This window comes from Mugil cephalus, chromosome 1 (genome assembly GCF_022458985.1).
Source record: "Mugil cephalus isolate CIBA_MC_2020 chromosome 1, CIBA_Mcephalus_1.1, whole genome shotgun sequence".
Classification (NCBI taxonomy): domain Eukaryota; kingdom Metazoa; phylum Chordata; class Actinopteri; order Mugiliformes; family Mugilidae; genus Mugil; species Mugil cephalus.
This window is the reverse complement of record NC_061770.1, coordinates 17,540,399-17,562,653: the sequence shown is the minus strand read 5'-3', so window position 1 is coordinate 17,562,653 and position 22,255 is coordinate 17,540,399.

Here is a 22,255-nt window from a genome sequence, read left to right as displayed (position 1 = left end):
TAAAAGGCAGCAGCAGCTTTCTAAGTGATTTCTCAAAGGGATATCTTTTGGTTCTGAGCCACGGTCCCATTCACAGCACAACCGACCAGGTTCAAAAGACACAGACGGCGAGAAGTGTTAAGGAGCTCTGGTCCAGACAGGCGTATCTGACTGTCTTGATTGAATACATCACAGATGTTGCGTGCACAGCCTGTGTAATTTAGGATGCATGGAAAGCGGTTGGGTGAAAGTGAAAGAGAAATTTAATAGGCAAAACAGGGAAATACAATGGTTAGCATTTATAGTCAGCAGGAGCTTCACTGAGGGCAATTCCAAGGTATGACCTGCGCCATGGTGAACGCTGCCAGCACGAGATACAGAGGTCGGCCAACGCGCTGAGCAAGGAGGCAGCCATATGGTCTTGTTGCAAAGAACTGGAACTGGCATCTGACCCACTTGGAACATGAGCATAAGCGTGGCGCTAACATATGAGAAATCATTCATTATCTTTGTCTAACTCATTTGGATGCGAAAGGTTTTCACTTTGAAATAAGGTTTTTTTTTTTTCTCTCTCCACTGTGAATTTTTTTCAATTACACATCAATCTGTATGGATCCTCTTGATCTGGCATGACAAGCCTCAGTCCAAGGTGCTAGAGGGATGCACACACACACACACACACACACACACACACACACACACACACACACACACACACACACTCACACACACACAGTCATTTCAGGGTGTTTTTTTTTCCTTTCATTGTGTCTCCCTTTGAACAGCCTAGAGACTCAGTAATGCTATGGCCAGCACAGACCTCACAATGCTGTTTGTTCTTGTTCACTGTCAGAGCATTCACACAGGACGTAACGGCAACCTGACAATGCTCAAATTGCAAAACTTTCCCCGTGTCTCATACAGATACAAAACAGCTTGAGTTTTCATATTATTTCTACTACACTTCAGTTTCACTAGCTGTCTTGTCCACAGGGTCTGGAAAAGAGAAAACGCTTCAGTAAATGTTTGTCAGATTTTACCATTCGGGGACGTGCGACCGTTGAAGTGTGCTGTGCTTTAGTTTTATAGGACAGATTCTGGTGTTAGATGAATGCACTCCTTCTGAATCGAAAACAGCTCACGTGATTTATTTATTTATTTTTTTTGAGTTGTGTATCGAGAGCTTTCCACTAAAAAGAGTTCTCCATTTAACACAGATCGCCCCGACAGAGGACAGAAAGACCACTCATGGTGTCTTTCAAAGGGTCTTCCTGCTGTCTTTTCTGCTGAACCAGCCTCAGAAACAACATTACTCATCATTACAAGAAACGAAAAAAAAAAAAAAAATCCCCAGTGACGAACTGCAGTGGCCTTCTCTGTGGACCACTGAACCACAAAGAACAACTACAGAATGACTTTGTATATTGTGTTTACCAGAAAACAAAACAAAACTGTTTAGCCATTTTAACCAAGACTGGTCGCCACTGAGGAATAAAACTGCGCCGTTTCCATCAGGACCACTTCAGGGGAAACGCCACGAGATGGATTGCCGTGCTGGATCAGAAAAACCTTAAATGAAAATCTCAGATGGGAGCCTGTATGAGACCGAACACTCACACGTATCCCTGGACAATCAGACAAGAACCTGAACTGCCTCCCAACCACCGGGAATAGACGTGAGATTGAATTCACATTCTCCAGAGAGCGGCGTATCTTTAGAAAAATACAGGATGTACTCAAGAGAATCCATCGCTTCCATATGATCTCATAGTCATTATCTTAGACCACATCTATTGGCTATTTTTTTATTCCACATCTGCAATACTTGTAACACTCCAGAAGTGCAGGATCAATGAAGGATTATCTCATCTTTCCTCTACAGGATATATATATATATATATAAATGGCATACAGTGGAAGTTAGCAATGCAGTTAGAGGCTGTAGTAAACAGCCCCACAGAGGGCAGGATTCACTGCCTCACAAATCATGTTTGACAGCTTTTAACCAGGAGACTTTATGGATGGAGAAGCTGTGCATTTGATTGCAGGACGAATGCTTTGTGCATCATAACAGTTTACATGATCCATGTGACCCAGTCAAGCTGGTTGGCGTATTGACTGCTGGCTCAGCTGGAGGGAATAATCACATACTGCCGATGCGCAGTAAGTAGACTAATATCTTTTGGTTTCCTGTTTACGCTCAGAAGTAAACAACTCTGTGGACGCTATGATTATGGGTTAAGAGTCCCTCTCAGAGTTGCCAGCTGGCTTCTCCACATCATCTGGCCTCCTCCTGACCCGCAACGTGCCCAGAACTTTATCACCACTCCACATGAAGCCCAAACTGCCGGGGCGAAAATGAAAAATGTCAACAACTAGCATGTCAGCTCGCTGCCTGATATAGAAACCCTCTCTCCATCTAAACTGGGATATTACAGTGTCTGAATTGTTGACGTACGGTAGATTTTCCAAATAATGTACGTTAATGAGGGTAATATAGCCAGGACCGAGGCCACAAGCCCTCTATTTTTTTTTTTTAACTACAGCCATCCAAAGCAGTAAAAGGCTCTGAATGATATGAACTGTAATGACAATTCAATTATATTTTATATAAACGCTATTACCTCCCACAATAATCTAAATTCTTTCTAAACAGTCTCCACCCTGTCAGAATTACTCTGGTTGAAAAATACTAATTCCCTAAGAATCAAATAAACCTTATATTGTGCATAGCAATAAGTCATCGAAACAACCCACTTACCAGACACAGTCATGAGGACATGGCCTCAGCGCTGCTCAACAGTAGTCCTGTCGCTGTCCTGTTAGAGGACACTAAAATCAGTAATTCAATAACACTCCATTAAACAGCCTGAGATTCTCAGTGTAATTTTGTTGTTTGTGTGAATCAGATATAAATAAAACACTCTTTGTCCTGCACGTAGATGCACGTTTTATGCAGTGTCATCCCTACTGCATTAAGATAATGCACTGATCAGCCACAACATTAAAACCACTAACGGTAAACTGATGTTCCGCAGGGAAACTTTTTTTACTTAGACATGAACCACCCACCTAGACCAGACGAGGCACACTTATCCCGTAACAATGACACTCATGGATGGCATCAGCCATCCCCAGCAGGATGCAGCCTGACACACACACACACACACACACACACACACACACACACACACACACACACACAAACACACAAACACACACACACACACACACACACACACAAACAGTTTAGCAACAACTAAAAAAAAACAATGAAAAACAACACAAGGTGTTGACCTGGCCTCCGGATTCACTGGATCCCAACCCGATCAAGTGTCTGTGGGATGCACCAGAACAAGTCTGACCCTCCGAGGCCCCTCCCCTCAAATCAAGGGCCCCCACTAACAACATCCTGTTGCCAGACACCACAGGACGCCATCAGAACGCCCATGTCTGTCTTCTGATGAGTCACAACCGTTTTGGAGGCACGACAGAAACCTACACTACGTTAGGAAGTTGGTCATAATATTCTGCCTGGTTGGCGTAGTTGACTTCTGCAAACAATAAGAACCAACCATGTGTGGGGGCGGTGTGTGGCATGTTTTATTTTAAATCACATGGTACGAACCTGGCAGAAATGCTGTTTCCTTTAACTAATCTCTCATTTGTGCGACACACAAACAGAAATATCCAAATTTAAGTAACAATTTACTTAACTTATTTATACTTTTTAAAGTGGTACATTCTTGTTGTTTTGTTTAAAGGGACGGGTTTTTGTTTTTTATGAATTAATTGGTGATCTCTCATCCAAGTCTGACCTTTCCCATTTAATAGTGACCACTCTAGTTGGAAAAACAAGCAAACTTTTAGATTTAATAACTGCTCTAACCTCATTTAGTAGCGCCCTTTCCAACAAAACGAGTTTACTCAGTCCCATGATCTCCTGAAATCATGTCACAGGAATTAGTTTAACGTCCGAGCTCCAAGAGGACCACTTTGATGCCGTATTGTGTTACTTTTTATGCTGATAATGATGAGCTGTCCGGACCCAAAGCAGTCCCACATCACGCTCCCTTCACCACATTTCATTTTGAGAATAAGATTTTCCTTCTGGCATGAAGCATTTATTTATTTTTATTTTTTATCAGTGCTGTGTTTGTCCCCCCCAAATAATCCAACTGTGGTACACAAAACATCCCGGTAGCATTGTGTGGCATCAAAGTGCTCCTTGGAATCAAAGAAGCACAGAGATGAGGTTTGGGGTTTTTTTTTGCTTTAAGAGAACAGCAGCTTCCCCTTTTCTGCCTCGTAATAAACACCCGGCTCATGGCATGTCTAATGATTTGTGTAGGGCGGTCATATATAGAATATCTACATGGTGTCCTACGACTCCTTATCTCCTTGTATGTAAATGTAACAGGGGAGCGATGGGTATCTAAACTGTGTGATTTCCGTCCTACTCTTTCCAGCTCTATACAACAATTATGGATTTAAGTCTTCTGGGGTCTGTGAAAGTTCTGGTAGCCCTAATCATATTGATCATGTTTCAGTGACTCTAGACTTGCTAACTCCTGTCACTCTATAACAGGCATTGACTTTTTTTTCTTTTTTTGCGGCATTCATCTCTAATATGGTATTTTTCCTGTTTTGTTCTTAGGCAGGCACTTGTGTTTTGAGCTTAAGAAGTAATGAAAATGCCCAAAAAGTAACTCACTTTATTGGATAAACTTTCTTGTAAGTTAATATTTTGTCTGTTTTGTGGCTGGGTTGCAAAACAAAATACATTATAAAAGAGATAAACAGATACACAGAATTAACACCCACAGCCAGTGACCTCACAGCTGAGGACACATAGTTCTTTGTTCATTCTGTATATGTGCATTTATCAGCCTTATGGCCGTGTACTTATCCATGCCCGTCGTTTTCACGTTTCCCTGGTTCCCACCGTGCGAAGCCTGTAATGATTTGCATGGGAGCAGTCAGTCTACGCGAGAATTTCTGAGAAACCACATAATGCATTAATAACACTGATGATCTTCACACTGTGCGGTATTCTGTACAAGTGACACCACTGCTCAAAATTAACTAACTAAGCAGAGTTTATATCAGTGCAATGAAAAAGTTTACGTTTTCCTTTTTGCTGCTCTTTGTTGGAATTTTTGTTTAAATTTTTCTGTCAAAATGCAGTATCTTGTTAGTTTGGTATCTGCTCAGGCACAAGTCTTTATTGACTTTTATTGACTAGAAGTGCACAAAACCCATACCCATGTGACCCCATGTGACCCCCAGTTCATTTGAAGTCAATTTCCTCAAAGTGAAGTCTTCTCCTTACGAGAGTTACAGATCAACACCTTTCAATGGAAACATGTACGAAGCACAATTTTACTTTATCGAATTTTCGGAAATATCACTTTTGTTTGTGTATCATGAAAAAGACTAAATTTAGATTAACAAATCATAACAGTCAAACTGTTGTCATTTGGATGTCTGGCTTCTTTTAGCATTATGCAAATATATCCAAATGTAGTACCCGTTTATATTACCAATAACACACTACACCACTTTTCTGGCAACTCACCACTGATAATAATCAAAAATAGGAAATACTGCACAAAATGACCATAGTGTCATTTTTGTGACATTAATTTGACTAAAATGTTGCAGATTTCCACTCCCAAGTGGAAGAGATGTTTATGTGCAAATGCAAATATTTCCAAAGAGTTTATTTATAGTCATCTTGTTGTTGCAGATGCTCCAAACCGCCAGTTGTCTTAGCTTAACACTGGTTCACCTATACATTATATTTCTTTCTCATTCAGACAATAACTGTTGTTGTAGTGTTTTTCAGTAACTGCAGATTAATATTCAACACTTGATGAACAATGAACAAGCCTGTGAAATTTCGCTCCTTGCTGATAGGATGCTTGCGTTGCCTTGAGTCCCTTTCACTCTTTCACTTTCAGTTTTAAGCTAAACTTCTCTGGTTATGGCTTCTAAACAACAAATTTATCTCCCCGCTGCGTTTTTGTGTCGGAATGTGTGCACTAAGGAGGACGTATTTAAAAATAAATAAATAAAGAATTAAACCCAAACCTCGGCTTTTCAAGTGCATCTCTATGGGGAGACTCCCCGTCATCCAACACCAGCCCCAAACACGATTACTGTGCAGAAAATACTGCGGCTTTCAAATGCTCCGCCGTATCCCCCACAGCTCTTCGCTCCATCTGTCTACCGCATGAAAAAAAACACCCTGACGGCCGCGCATCGCACCCGGCTCCTCTCATAATATCAAGGTTAAGATGTAATTCATGGTGCGTGTTGACATTTTAATTATTCAAACAGGATCGACCACCGTGGGTTGATTTGGGTGAAGGCATTTCAGCAGATGGTAAAAAGTACTCCAGCCTACACATCAGTCACATGGAGCTATTTGCAGACAATGTGTTAAAAAAAAAAAAAAAAAAAGGCTTGAGTGAATAACCCACATCCTGCTTTCATTGAGGGGGATGAATTTGTTTTTCCGTGTGCTATTTACGACTCCGTTAAAGTTAGCTACTGTGAGAAAGGAGAACGGCAGCTTATTGCCATTGTTACAAATCAATGGAATCAATTTCTCCTTGTGGGCATATGTGCATATTGAGTTGGCTCTCAGCCTGTCATGACAAGGAACAGCGAACACCTTTTCCACAGGACTTGCTCCTACTTCTGTTGCATGACAGTAATGAGAAGCACGCTGACAGCGGCATGTATGTTACACAGTGACATAATTCACATGATCCCGGTTTGCACATGAATTATTGAGGCTGCTGACTAAAAAATTATAATTACTCAACAGAGGTGATAATTAGGGGCATACAAGGTGTAGTGCCTGTGTGTGCTTGTTACTGCAAAAACAAACCTTGCACCGTGCAATTAAACCACCTCCTATTCAGAGGAAGTGAGAAGAATTAGGTAAGTGAATAAGTCGGCGCTTTGAAATCCGGCTCTTGTTTCGGTGCTGAACTCTCTCGGCTCAGCCTATAAAAGCGACACAGAGGAAACCGGTGGAAGATCAGTTAAAAGGGAGAGAGAATATGATTAGATAGTGAAGAAAGAGAGAGGTTTGGGCTGTGTGCAGCGGCGAGATAGATGGGAGAGGAGATGAAAGGAAATGGAGGGAGAGGTGTAGGTTAATGACAAAACTCTAAATCTAATCTATTTAAAGAGGCGTGGTCAGTGCCAAATCAAAGGACCCGATGCCGCCACTCGTGCACATTTCGCCTCAGATTGTATCTTTCATGTCACGGCCCATTTTGTCGCGGTGTTCCTTTAAAAAAGAAAAGAAAAAGAGAAACAGGTCCTTGCGAGTAACAGAAAAGTGGGTCAAACATGTAGTTGTGGTTCTCAGTAGGAGAGGACGCGCTGCTCCAACTTCAGCTTCTTTGATGTCGGCTCAGTGGTTTTGGAGGCTGTCAGGATCCGGTGCACTAACAGGAGGAATTAATAATAAAAGGCTAATTTTATAGCAGCACACATCAGTGTGCTACTGGCTTCTGTCAGCATACTGAAGACAGTCTGAAGTCTGTTTACTCATTCTCATCACACAATAAAATTGAGATGCCATTAATCAGACTGCTGTTCCTTTGGAAATGGTGCCTTTACTTGAACAGATTCCTGATGCTGCTGATTAGGCAGCAGAGGCTTTTTATCTCCTTTTTTTTTTTTATTCACCTGCTTCACTGCTTGTCTTAGTGAAAATAGACGACGAAATGCATGATTTCGACATCTCAATTTTTGTAATCAATGCACACTTCATTGCTGTCTTCTGTTCATTTTATAATTATGTGCTGGATAGAGCTATTTCTTTTAGTGTGGATAAAACAATCTGCATTCCCAAAATATCTAATGCCCGGCCCTGATTCCCACAAATGCAACAGAGAACAAAGGCACCTATTGATACTGACAACTATGTCATCTTTTAAGAGCGGCTGTGACTCTTAAGCATGTTAGCGGTTTGATCCCAGAGTACATGGACCAGACGTGTTTATAAGCAAGACACTGAGCTCAGAGAGGCTCCCAGCTCTTGGCAACGGTATGTAAATGTGTTTACTCATGTGAATGGATGTTTAGATGTGTGACTGTGTCTCTAAAGTGCCATTTACCGTTTTGGTTTAGTGCCCTAATTGGATCAAACGGTCAATAAACCAGCTCAATTGTGTTCATTGTGTGTTTACAATTAAGGCCCCATCGTCTCACAAGGAAAATGATAAAATATCGTCAATAAACCAATTTCTAAACAATTTTCAAACCAGTTAGCAACATATTTGTGTCATCCAAACTGCAGAAACCAAGAGAAACATTGCTATGATAATCCTGCAAAATCTTTGTAATAAGATTAGTCCCCCACTACTTGACATACATCAGATACCAGTCGTACTGAAACAAAACTGAAAGAAAGTCTGGCATCGCTCGCCTACATCACTGTTCTATGCCGCAGATTGATTTGTTTGTGTGTAGGCTGTTCTGCAATTTGTCTTTTGTGTATGTGCCACGCAGCCCTACGTAAGGAAAATGAATTGCCCTGTCTCCATAAACAAAGCCCACCGACAACAGCGAACCATGGGAATTTATTGGTGTATAGAAGACCAGGCTAGCCAAGCTCAGTTCATAACTCTGTTGGACATGGACGCTGTAACAACACCACCCAAACACTAATATATGTTTTTACTTCCTGCTTCACATTCAACATTGGCGGTGGAAACTTTCGATAAAATTTCAGGCTCGAACCTTCGAACCTCCTCAGTTAACCTTTCCTCGATGTTTTCCATTTGGGAGGTGCATGTCAGGCTCCGCCTTTAAAATGGGTCCGTATAAGAGGTCTGCGCTGTGTCTGGGCTGCCGCTGTAGGAACGCCGTCAAATTGACGCAGAAGCATCTGCTCTTATCAAAGGAATAAATAAGGCAGAACGCTTTCTGCTCCAATGTGTTGTGCATTCACATGTAGCCTGCATGATATTTTTTATTTTGTTTGTTCTCTACCCCTCAGTTACATGAGTCGCTAAAATGTGGAGAGGGAGATATGTAAAAAGGAGTTGTGTAGTTTCTCTGAAGCAGCTGAAATATCAGACACTGCCTGCAGCTGCAGCAAATCTCTATGCGAATATGAGGCGTGGCTCAGCTGGCAGACACGGTTTATGTGTGGGTTCTTAAAGAACCAATTCTTTCTCTAATTAAATTTGACAACCTCAGTTAACCCTACTGTAACCATCTCTTATACACAAAAACAGCCATGAGGAAAAAGGTCAATTCTGTGCTAATTGTTTTACCTTAAGACATTTCTTCTTGTCAGTTTTTTTTTTTTTTTTTTAGCATTATCGACTCCTTGAAAGAAAAACTAAAAAATAGATTTCTAAGGACCCTCTTCCTCTTGCCACCCAGAGTTCCTGTTCAACCATCTGAGGCCTAAAAGAGGCGTGATACTTTATCAATAAGATAAATGCATGCACTCTGTGGCCACTTGCTATTTCAGTATAAAATCAATACTGTGTAAGGAAGTTGTTGGTAGATATGAGCTTTTAAAAGGGCCAAAGAAGAGAGAAACAAACGCCAAAAAAAAGAGCAAGAAAGCACCAAAACTGCAATGTGCAGTTTGACTCATTCTTTCACTGGGGAAGAGGATAAAACACCCGAGAAATATGCGCATGCATTATTAATATCGGAATAGAATGAGTGGGGACCATTTTACTTTGTCAGTTGAATCGTAGCGACTAAATTATCGAGACAGATGTGCACTACACTGATGACTGCCTTGAAAATTTACTGTACCCTGCATCTTTAAATTGGACTTCACCAGATTTGGAGGTTTTCTGCTTTTGATTGATTTTCTGTTAATAGGTTTTTTCACAGAACAGCTTAACAGGGTACTGGGGCATCGTTTAGTTTGCCCTTTTTTACTCTGAGTTTGATTTTCCTCATGTTGAAGCAAGTGCTGTAGATATTGTATCTTTCCTACATTCTGTGTATTCAACAATTCATGCCTCATCCATCTGTCTTCCATTTATCCACCCAGCAACGCTTCCTTTTATCCAACCAACCTACGCACATCCATCCCCCTTCCTTCCTTCATTCATTCATTCCTACTATCCATCACTCCCCTATTTCCCCTTACATGTTTCTGACCGACTGCTGATTGACTTTGCTACATTAGTTTTGGCGGCTCAATCACAAATTACTGGTAATCATGAATATTTATCAACCCATATGACACCAGAATGAATGACACGACTGTGCTCTTCACTCAAGAGACACCAACACACAGTCCTTGCTGGGTTTGTATATTGCTTCACGGCTTTGCATGTGTGTGTGAAATTCTGTGATTACTTCTTGACCCAATGACTGCCACAGCGCATGCGACAGCAGGAGAAAGGCTTTTTATTAAGTGCTTCATTTGGTGAAAAATGTATTCCTCTTCCACTGATGCATGCTCCCTCCATCATCCACCACTCTCCATATGGGATTTTACGTGTGTTCCTATGGTAACAGATCGGTGCAAGAGCTAATGGAATTTAACGTTTTCAGCGTAGAAGACATTTGGAGCGTTTAGAGACAGAATAACCTCATAAATACACAAGCACACAGCAAGGTCTTATTAATTGTGGGGCCTCATTGGAAGTCAAGCTGAATGATTTAGTTTTAAGTGGCCTGGGAGGTAAAGACCTAGAAAAACAGATGAGAGTGCTTTTATAAAACCACCCAGTGTGCGTTTTCCCCACATTTGCCTGAAATCTTTTCCACACACACACACAGAAAAAGTAGACATATTATGCTCTCCCTTCATTTCTGTCATATATACAGGTCAGCTCATTAGTTCACAGCAGGGGACTCAAAAGAGGCTATAAATCTTCCTACTGAAATGAAACGATAAAGGAAAAACTAAGATAGTATAAATTACAGCTAAAAGAGATACGCCACCGTATTCCCCAGAGTTGGATGAGTGAGACAAAGTTGCCAATTAGCCAGCCATTTGCAAAAGTGATAAATAAACTCAAGAATTTTCCTAATGACTTCTTGTGACCGGTACATTCACATCAAGTACAAATGTCAATGCAATTAACAATTTCCGGCAAAGCACCGGTGCTGTGTAAAGAGACACCATATAGCACCTGAAAACCAGTCATGCTGGTCTGTTGATTGTCGTTGGGGGTTTTCAGGTTATTGGCGAATTGGCAACACTACATTACAGTGACTAAATTTTACATAGGGGTGGTGTATACATTTGAAATCTTTAGTCATAGTTGTGTATGTGCCTCTAGTTTCTCAGTTGGTAAAGCTGTCCATTATAAATGTTTGGGTCATCTTGTATGTTTGAGTCATCAAGGTGACTCGGTTATTATTAGGTCAGCACACTGTGGTGGCCACTTCATGTAGTTCACATTTTTACTGCAGAAGTCACCGAATGGTCGAACTGGCTTTGTATTTTCCAACATTACCATGTCAGAAAATCCACATGTCACATGCTCACCTTCCAGGCCAGAGTTCTCCAAACTGTCTCAAGGCACAGCATGCCCAGTCAAACTACAGTCTACATATGAGAAGTATGCATACATAATATACTCCTGCATCAAAATGACTGTGTTTGTGTTTGTCTGTGTTGTGTAGCTGCCTTGGGACTATGGCTGAAAATGAGCATCTGTGCCAAGACCGGCGCAAATACACTGATGACTAACGCATCAGCGTTGATTAATGTGCATTGTCCCAATTCAATAAACTAATAAATACAAATAAATACAAGTACAGTGAGATACTATTAAGGCTTTTGACATTTTCCTGACAGCAGACATTTCCACTTAAATTTGCTTTTATTGCATTTCCCGCATACACTGGTGATTGAAAGATTGCATTTACTCATCGGTCACTCCATAAGCAAGTAGACCTCCTTCTGTATTTGTGTTACTGTGGACGTTTGTGCTGTCAGCTGCCACATTGCGGATTTGATTCACAGAGTAATAAGAAGCTGCCATTTCAATCAAGGATGAGAAATGTCCCTCAGCAGATGGCCAATCAGAATAAACTGCGAGAGATGACGGTTTTAAACAGCTTGGTTTCAGGCAGAGGTAGATCTGAAAGGCTGCAAAACAGCCAGTGTGACACAATTAATGGCCTTTTAATCGTGCATAGATACTTCTGCAATTCAACAATAATAATAACACTATGTTTTCCAGGACAGTGGAGACATACGCTGGCTTTGGGGTAAAAAAATAGAAATTTTGTCAGTGAATGTGAAGCAATACCCAGGGGAAGGCATGCTTTTAACAACTCAGGATTTAGCCATAAATGAGTGCTCTTGAGAAAAATTACAGTGGGATTTTCTTCATTTGACAGCTGCTTTTTCTGGTGGCTATTGGAGCGCCCATAGTAGATTACACATGGATGGAGAGAGAGGTCATCAGTCACCACTAAGATCTCCTGGAATGCACTGAGGACACTCCTGGCCTCAAACTAATTACTGTCATTGCAGGCAGCACGCAAACTGCTGACAGACTCACCGCAGCTAAAGCTGAGGTGTTACAAGTCTGTGAAACAGCCAGTGGCATCTTTGTCCTCTATTAGCATATTCATGGGCAACAATTGATTCTGTACGACACTCCTGAACATACACGAGCTGCAGCTGCAACCTGAGGCTCTGTGCTACATTTTATGGTATGTGAAAATGATGAAAGTGATTTTTTTAATGGCCACAGGAACACCTTAGGAAAGACACACCTATAGAAAAGAACGACTTGGACAATGTCTGCATGTGGCATGATATATTTTGAGATCACGGCTGTGTAAACAGCTGGATGTTTCAGAAGAATCAATAAAAAAATATCTTCTGGGTGTTTGTTCACCCGGCAAAACCACTATTCAACAGTTAATCCATTTCCATTTCCCTTCTTTTATTCAGTTCAAATACAAAAAAAAAAAAAAAAAAACATACCCAAACGAAAAAAGGCTTTTTTAAGTCAGTGTTTTTTTTTAATGTTTCTTAGAAAATGGATTTCTAGAATGAAATATATTTTTAATCACAAACTCTTCTAGCACATCTGGCTTCAGTTGAGAACAGCCTCTAAATCTTCTGTGGAGTATATGTTTGTTCATGGTGACATACTGTAAAGTGGTATGAAAAAGTGTTGGTCCCCTTCCTGATTTCATTTTTTTTTTGTATGTTTGTCACTCTTAAATGTTTCAGATCATCAAACAAACTTAAATATTAGTATGTACATGGTCCTGTGTGAAAAAGTGCCCCCTAAACCCAATAACTAATAACTTTTACAATGTTGTGGAGAAATTTTGTCCAACTCATCTTTGCAGAATTGTTGCAATTCATCCACATTTGAGGGTTTTCCAGCATGAACCACCTTTTTAAGGTCATGCCACAGCATCTCAATAGGATTCAGGTCAGGACTTTGATTAGGCCTCTCCGAAGTCTTCATTTAGTTTTTATTCAGTCATTCAGAGGTGGACTTGCTGGTGTGTTTTGGATCATTGTCCTGTTGCAGAACCCAAGTTCTCTTCAGCTTGAGGTCAGGAACAAATTGCCAGTCATTCTCCTTCAGGATTTTTTTATTTTTTTTTGGTAGACAGCAGAATTCATGGTTGAAGCATCAAAATAGCCCCAGACCATCACAGTACAACCACCACATTTTACTGTTGCTATGGTGTTCTTTTTTATGAAATGCTGTGCTACTTTTATGCCGGATCTAATGGGACACACATCTTCTTTTGTCTCGTCAGTCCACAGAGTATATTCCCAGAAGTCTTGGGGATCATCAAGATGTTTTCTGGCAAAACTGAGACGAGCCTTTATTTTCTTTTTGCTCAGCTGTGGTTTTCGTCTTGGAACTCTGCCATGCAAGCCATTTTTCTCTTTCCCAGTCTCTTTCTTATGGAGTCATGAGCATTGACCTTCACTGAGGCAAGTGAGGCCTGCAGTTCCATTTGTGGATAATGTGGTTCCCTGGAGTCCCAAAGCTTTAGAAATGGCTTTATATCCTTTTCCAGACCAATAGATCTCAGTTACTTTCTTTCTCGTTTGTTCCTAAATTTCTGTGGATCGTTGAGGCTCATGTCTATTCTCTGATCTGTCAGAACCTTATACCTCATTGGTGATCTCTGCGTCTACATTAATCTGTACAAACAACAAAATTCTGCATTTACGTTATGCTCACGTCACGTGACATGTACTTTATGAGCAGTTAATAATATACAAAAGCATTTATTGACAGCATGTCAGAGATATGGTAATTTAGTGCCCGTAGTTTGTGGTGTTGTATTTGATTGCTTTTCTAGTATATGCCTTTTTCAAACAATACCGTCAGTTGATTTCTGCCTCGGGGTCATAATGCAGTCAGTCATCTCTACTCTCCTTTATGTGCCTTTCTTTTCCTCCCATTTTTTGTGCAGTATATAGTAATTTAGAGAGATATTTCTGCCAAAATAAAAAATAAAAATGATCCCTGTTTTATAGATACCCATTCATCTCGTGGGAATCATGTGAACCAGCACAGACTGGGTTATATATCACCATCATATATTTTGTTGTTATCATTCATAAAATTCTCTGTGGCACGGCACACTGAGCAGTGCCCTGTGAGGAGGAATGAGATTGCTGCAGCTGGATGGATGCTGTATGGTTTACTGACAAATGAGGGCACAGATTAAAACACACAAACGCACACACATACTCCCACATACAGATGCCAGGATGCTGAGATCCAGATAATCCTAGTGTTGTTTAGGTATCTGTTGAGATTCTCTGATCTGGTCAAGTCTACACAAGCTGTCTCAGCATTAACATCCCCCCACTGATAACCACCTAATGTGTTTTCTTCTCTTTCAACTATATTCAAACCTGTGTTCTTCAGCTGCATTTAAGTTCTACAGGTACCCTTTATTACCTCAGTGTACATGAATAATGCATGGCAAGGTCAAGGTCCTTTATCAATTTCCTTTAAAGGATCTACCCAAGTGTCCGGGTCCTAATCCAAGGGCAGGACGTCAGGATCTTGCTTTCTGTGCATGCTGATGAGTTGCAACACACAACAAACTCAGTGACATGAGAACGTCTACGCAGGTGTAACTGGTTGTATAATTCACTACTCTTGTGTTTTATTTTCAGTGCTTTACAACCCACACCGAAGGTAACGTCTTTTCCTTTTTTGCAGGGATTCTTTTTTTATCTACTTCATCAGAAACTTTAGGTTCTTCGTTGCTTCCATTTGATTCTTTCCGACCAACAAAGGTGGAAAATCCAAAAGCATTTGTTCGTTTGCTTCCTCAGCCATATGCTTCAATATACTCGGTTGATGCTTTGTTCTTAGGGTTGCTTGTGAATCACTTCTGTTTGATGTAAAATGTATCGCATCCCTGTGTGACAGACAGTTAATCATGTCGCCGACAACAGATTAAAAACTGTGGTATATTGGAATACAGAGGCAGGTGCTTTGTATTATTAGATTCTATGTGTTTCCTTCAGCCCGATGTATGTATCCATGACAGAAGTTTGATAATCTTGTTTCTCCCGCTCTTCTCTTTTCTCTCTCTTCTCTGTTTCTATCCAGCTTATCTTCAGCAGATGGGTCCCTCCATATGAGCTGTTTTTTTTCTTGCCACTGTCGCCTTTAGGCTTGAGGTTTCAGGCCGTGTTTTGTAAAGCATCTTGAGACAATTTAATAGTGTTATTGACGCTATATAAGCAGAGTGTTAACAGGCCAGCTGCTTGAATACAATGCACAATGATTTATATTTAAAAGCTGGAAAGCAAAAGGAGCAGAGTGGAATAAATGGCACTCATTCTGCATACAACAGGCTGTGTTAACCCTTTCATATTCTACCCGAACCAAATAGTATTTGTCTCTTTTTAACTGACTCGACAGAGCACAGTTATGACTGCATGTCATTTACACTGATCCGTTAACGTCAAAGTGTTCCTTGTGTCATCTGTAAAACAAAATCAAAGCTCCGGTTTAAGTGATTTATTCACGATTAAGCACAGTAACAGAAATCTGCCTGTGTGACAATCTGTTCAACAGAAAGAAAAGAATCTAGCACCATCTAATGCTCCTTAGTCATACACTTGACTTCAGTACTCACAGGTCAAACAGAGTTAATTAGACACTTCACCACAGAGCACTTGAGAGAACACTTGATCTAAAATCAAAATCAACAGCACTCGGTAGGTCTACTCCAGGTTATACCGTGGACAAAAAAAATGGCAAGGACACACAAATGTTCTCAAGAATCTCAACGGGACAAACCTACTGAATTATAGATCATCTGAAAAACTGAAATAAGTTCCTTCGAGTGGAGAACTTTTTAAGTAACACTGATAGAAATGGAGAGGATGCACTTTTTGAAAAGGAAGCCTTGTGTTTCAGTGTAGAGAGGTGAAGTTGGAAGAATAAATATTTTATCCTTCACTCCATATCCCCTTTTCCCTCACCCCCTGTTTCTGACACGATGAGTGCTGCTCCCATCGGTCTTTGCTGAGGCACTGCACGGCCTTCGACACAACCTCAATCTCAGCCCCTTCGCTCCCACCGAGACCAATCACGGGTCGCGCCTTCCTTCAAGTCATGACCGCCCTATGCTAACATCCAGCCTGCTGAATTTCAGATTCAGCAAGGTGGTGATTTCTCTTTCCGCCCCGTACTTTCTTAATCACTCTCTTGCATTCCCCATCCTCTTAAGCAATCTTCACGACAACTCTTTTTGCCTCTGACCTACATTGTGAGTATTCTTTCTTCACATCAGCACCTAAGCTGTGTGACTTTTCCTCAGCTTTACAACTCTGGTCTCCAACCCTTCTTCCCTTCCCTTCTGCTCTCCGTCCTTGGTTATCTGCACCAGTACTACATACAGAACAGAACATTGCCACCCACACCAACCACCCACTGAGATTCCTGCAATGTTGCAACATCATGTTTTAGATTTCACCAGCTGCTGCCACGCCGTGTGAGCATTACACTCATGCTGACATGAGGGCGTTGTCAATTAGAAGAAGGCTGCAATGCTAAACTCTGGGGAGCCTCTCGATAGGAGGCTAAGCGCAATTTCAACCAGAATGACACTTAGTTCAACCGTGAATCTAACAGCTTATCCCCCACGTGTCATCAGAGAAATGCCAATTTAATGGCAATGGTAGAATTTATTCCTCGGGTCTTGGAGGACAGGTTTCCCTTTAACGTCGCCGCATTAGTTTGCGAGCTGCATTGCTGCGTGGGCCTTCTCATTTCTTCTCTGCCATCATCTGCCCATCACGCCATGTCACTTGCTAATAGGTATTAGATAGCACACACACACACTAACATTCCCAGCCTTGACATGGTGGCAGGTGTAACGAGCAGCGCGCTATTCCTCAGAGTGTTTCCTGTCTCTCTAAAGGAGCACCGGTCTAGCTAACCTTGTGTTACACACACTAAACGTTTCTTCCCCCCAAGGCAGGGAGACATCTCAGAGTTGACGGCGTGTCATCGCCTTGTTTCCGCTGCTCTTTTCACCTGTGCAGGAAACATTCTGCATGAGGTGACTGAGAGCAGCCGCTGAGGTGGCTTACAAAAAAAAAAAAAAAAAACTTTCTGGACCTAAAATTGGGTGCAGCGAGCTGAACATTCACTGCAGGAGGAACGTGCACAGTCAGCAAAACAGCAAGAGAACATTAGAAGTCGTTCATCTCAAAAAGATTTTCTGTTACAAAATCCAACGCAACTTCAAACATGAAACATCCATAAACATAAGATGCATATACACAGAGAGAGAGAGAGACATCAATAATGTATTGTCACACTCATGCTGCTCTCAAAATAGTCTACTGTTAACATGGCAGCCTGGCTGGACAGGATGGGTCGGTACTGAATACTGATGTGAGTCTCTCATTCCTGCAATCAATACCTGGCAGGTCAATGTCTCTTCAATGTAAGATTCTGACACATCAAGATGAAAAGAAAATTCAAGGTTAAACAGAGACTGGTCAACCTTGAAGCCCACCTCTGAGTGAAACTATCAGGGAGGTAAACTGACCCTAAACTGAATTGAAAAAGTAAAAAAGTTAAAAGGCAGAAAATGAATTAAAGATGAAAAGGGAAAATAAAAAAAGAAGTGAAAAGCCTGCTATCTTACTGCTCCTCTTTCCTGTAGCTCCTCTTACGATAAGAAAACCTGGCCTTAAGGAAAACATTAGGGCTGAGCCCTGGCCAAGTATGACTGCAGTACTCCCTTGTGGCTTTGCTTTTCTTTTTTTAAATTGCACAAGCACTCCTTAATGAGGAGGAACAGTGTGAGGGCAGGTATGGGAATTCGGGAGATTAGTACTGTCCTCTTGGAGCCGTTCATTCTTTCCAGATGCTACTATTTTAAGAGAGAAAAAAAACTAGAGGAACGTTTATCTGAAACAAGATTCCTGCTCCGCATCCTCATACTCAACAAAAGGCGATCAGCCCACACCTGAAAATATACATGCACATTAATATTAATGATCCCTTCCTGAAAAGCTTATTTTTCTATTGCTCATGTTTGCACACAGCTCTCAACTTCGCAGTAACTGTACAAATGTCATACAATCAACCACCATTCATGGACACGGAGATAAGGTTAACAGCCTTTTAGAAGTGCTGAGTTTTCAAGCCGTAGTTTTCTCCCGGCCTGTGCCCGTCTGCTCAGCGTCCTTATCTTGTCCAGCAAAATGAACGAGCACACCTCTCAGCATTTGACTCGGAAAGCAGATGTGGAAAGAGCGCGAGGTGTGTGACTAGTGTGAGCGATTCAAGCGAGTGAACACCACAATAATCAAGACTCTCAGCTACAGTTCTACACCAAACTAGATACAGGTGCTGGCCAGTAAATTAGAATATCATCAAAAAGTTGAATTATTTCAGTAATTCCATTCAAAAGGTGAAACTTGTATACTGTATACTTTCCTTCCACACATAGTGATATATTTCAAGTGTTTATTCATTTTCATTTTTATTATTACAACTGACAGCTAATGAAAACACCAAATTCAGTATCTCAGAAAATTAGAATATTCTGAAAAGGCTCAATATAGAAGACACCTGGTGCCACACTAATCAGCTGATTAACTCAAAACACCTGCAAAGGCCTTTAAAAGGTTCCTCAGTCTTGTTCTGAAGGCTCCACAATCATGGGGAAGACTTCTGACTTAACAGTTGTCCAAAAGACGACCATTGACACCTTGTACAAGGAGGGCAAGACACAAAAGTTGATTGCTAAAGAAGCTGGCTGTTCGCAGAGCTCTGTGTCCAAGCACATAACAGACAGGCGAAGGGACGGAAAAAATGTGGTAGAAAAAAGTGTACAAGCTCTAGGGATAACCGCACCCTGCAGAGAATTGTGACGAACAAACCCATTCAAAAATGTGGGGGAGATCCACAAAGAGTGGACTGCAGCTGGAGTCAGCGCTTCAAGAACCACCACGAAGAGACGCATGAAAGACATGGGATTCAGCTGTCGCATTCCGTGTGTCAAGCCACTCTTGAACAAGAAACAGTGTAAGAAGCGTCTCGCCTGGGCCAAGGATAAAAAGGACTGGACTGCTGCTGAGTGGTCCAAAGTTATGTTTTCTGATGAAAGCAAATTTTGCATTTCCTTTGGAAATCAAGGACCCAGAGTCTGGAGGAAGAGCGGAGAAGCACACAATCCACGTTGCATGAGGTCCAGTGTAAAGTTTCCACCGTCAGTGATGGTGTGGGGTGCCATGTCATCTGCCGGTGTTGGCCCACTCTGTTTCCTGAGGTCCAAGGTCAATGCAGCTGTCTACCAGGAAGTTTTAGAGCACTTCATGCTTCCTGCTGCTGACCAACTTTATGGAGATGCAGATTTCACTTTTCAACAGGACTTGGCACCTGCACACAGTGCCAAAACCACCAGTACCTGGTTCAAGGACCATGGTATCCCTGTCCTTGATTGGCCAGCAAACTCGCCTGACCTTAACCCCATAGAAAATCTATGGGGTATTGTGAAGCGGAAGATGCAATGCGCTAGACCCAACAATGCAGAGGAGCTGAAGACGACTATCAGAGCAACCTGGGCTCTCATAACACCTGAGCAGTGCCACAATGATCGAGTCCATGCCACGCCGCATTAATGCAGTGATTGAGGCAAAAGGAGCCCCGACTAAGTATTGAGTGCTATACATGCGCATGCTTTTCATGTTCATTCTTTTCAGTTGGCCAACATTTCTAAAAAAAAACATTTTTTTCATTGGCCTTTTCAATATTCTAATTTTTTGAGATGCCAAATTTGGATTTTTTATTAGTTGTCACTTATAAATATCAAAATTAAAAGAAATAAACATTGGAAATACATCGGTCTGTGTGCATTGCATGAATATAATGTACAAATTTCACTTTTTGAATGGAATTACTGAGATAAATCAAGTTTTTGATGATATTCTAATTTACTGGCCAGCACCTGTAATAATGGGATCCAGTATCGCAGCAGGCTCAGGCTTGTTAACCGTTTTATTAAAAAAAAAAAAAAAAAGAGACTAATGCTGGGCTGCTGCATTTAAAATTGGCTTCAGTGTCCCATTTGTATCGATTGTAGGGAACCACATGTAGTGAAAGCAGCCCGGGACACTTCAGGCCATCTAAAATTGATATACCTGAGAGGACGAGTGCATTAAAAATCCCGATCTTCTCGATCCTGAGCTGTTATCACAGACTTGAGCTCTGGACATTCGGTCCCTGCAGCCTCAGCCTGAGAAAATACTAAAAATATCTAGGGCCAAAGACTGAATCCTGTTTTAAATTAATTCACTTCTTACAGCACTCTGCCAAACACTCTCTGCCAACTGGGCCTCATAAAATGGTAATGAGAGCGCTGCTGTCTACTGACAATGAAATAGTTGCGCTGGCAGCAGATCGAGATTGGCTGCTTATTTCACAGTTTTTAGAGTATTTTTATTTATGATGGCTTGACTTTGTCTGAGTTGCTCAGAGTCTACAATAGAAAAGTAATTCACTCAGAAGCGTGCAGATCCGTTTGCCGACAGGTCTTGCCGGTGATTCGGCGGTGCGCCCTACTTCTCCCGTCATCGCTCTCGAGAGCAGTTCACATCTGACAGCTGAAAAATCAAAGCAGAATTAATTTGTCATAACCTGTCTATTTGGGAGTAGTACTTTAAAAACCCAGGAGCAAGCACTCTGTTGGCTCCAATACGAGCTCCAAACGCACGCCGGCTGCTATTTCTGTTATCTAACTACTCTTTGCTGCAGTCCCCAGTGAATAGCAAACATCTTTTGTTAACACTTTGAGACCCCTGTAAGACCTCAACTGTCTGGGGGATTGTGAAGATATTAATATTTCACTCCCTGTACACAAGACAAAACATGAAAGACCATCAAGCTGACAGTGTGTGTTTATTTAAAGGTCAGCTGACATAACAGATGGAGGGAGATGAATGTGGATCCAAACCCTTTGGATCTCAGTGGAGGACGGTATGGAAATCTCATGTCCTCACTTACGCAGAAAGATGCAATGGAAGAAAAGCCTCCTACTCTCAAAGGCTACTATGGTCGAGCTGAAGTAGGACAAGAGCAATATTTCATAACATCTTAATAATGTCTGACCAGAGACCAGAGACTGGCTCCATCGCTTTCGAAATCCAGTAATTACAATCAATCATTGGATGTGACTTGGTAAAAAAAAAAACAATCCACATAACATCAAGCCACTATGAAGTTTCCTTCCACCCTACAGAGCTGTAACTTTTCAGATTTGGTTCACTCTCTGTCTCTCTGTCATTTTTGGCACATGCAGCAGTTTCAAATGAAGAAGCTCCAAAAGAGATGTCTCCCTCAGGAGTTGGTGGAGAGCGAAGATAAAAAGAAAAAAAGAAAGAAAGAAAAAAAAGAAAAGCGAACATTGCATTGCACCTCTATTCATTAATGCAAACAGCAGCCAGTTCACCTCGTCAACTTAGCAGGTGATAAATTTGTGTGTAGCGTACTGCATGTCTAATTAGACGATTTGGTGAATTAATGTTTTGCATTTGGGATTTCTTTTTTTTCCCAGGATGTTGCATTGCTGTCTTTTTCCAAAATGTCTGAGTTTGTGATTTTTCCACAGTATTGCACATTCACCAGCCACTTTATTAGGTACACCTTGCTAGTAAAAGGTTCAGAACTGCCTTAATGCTTTGTGTCATACTTTCAAAAAGGTGTTGGAAACATTCCTCAGAGATTTTGGTCCATGTTGACATGATAGCATCACACAGTTGCTCCAGATTTGTCGGCTGCAC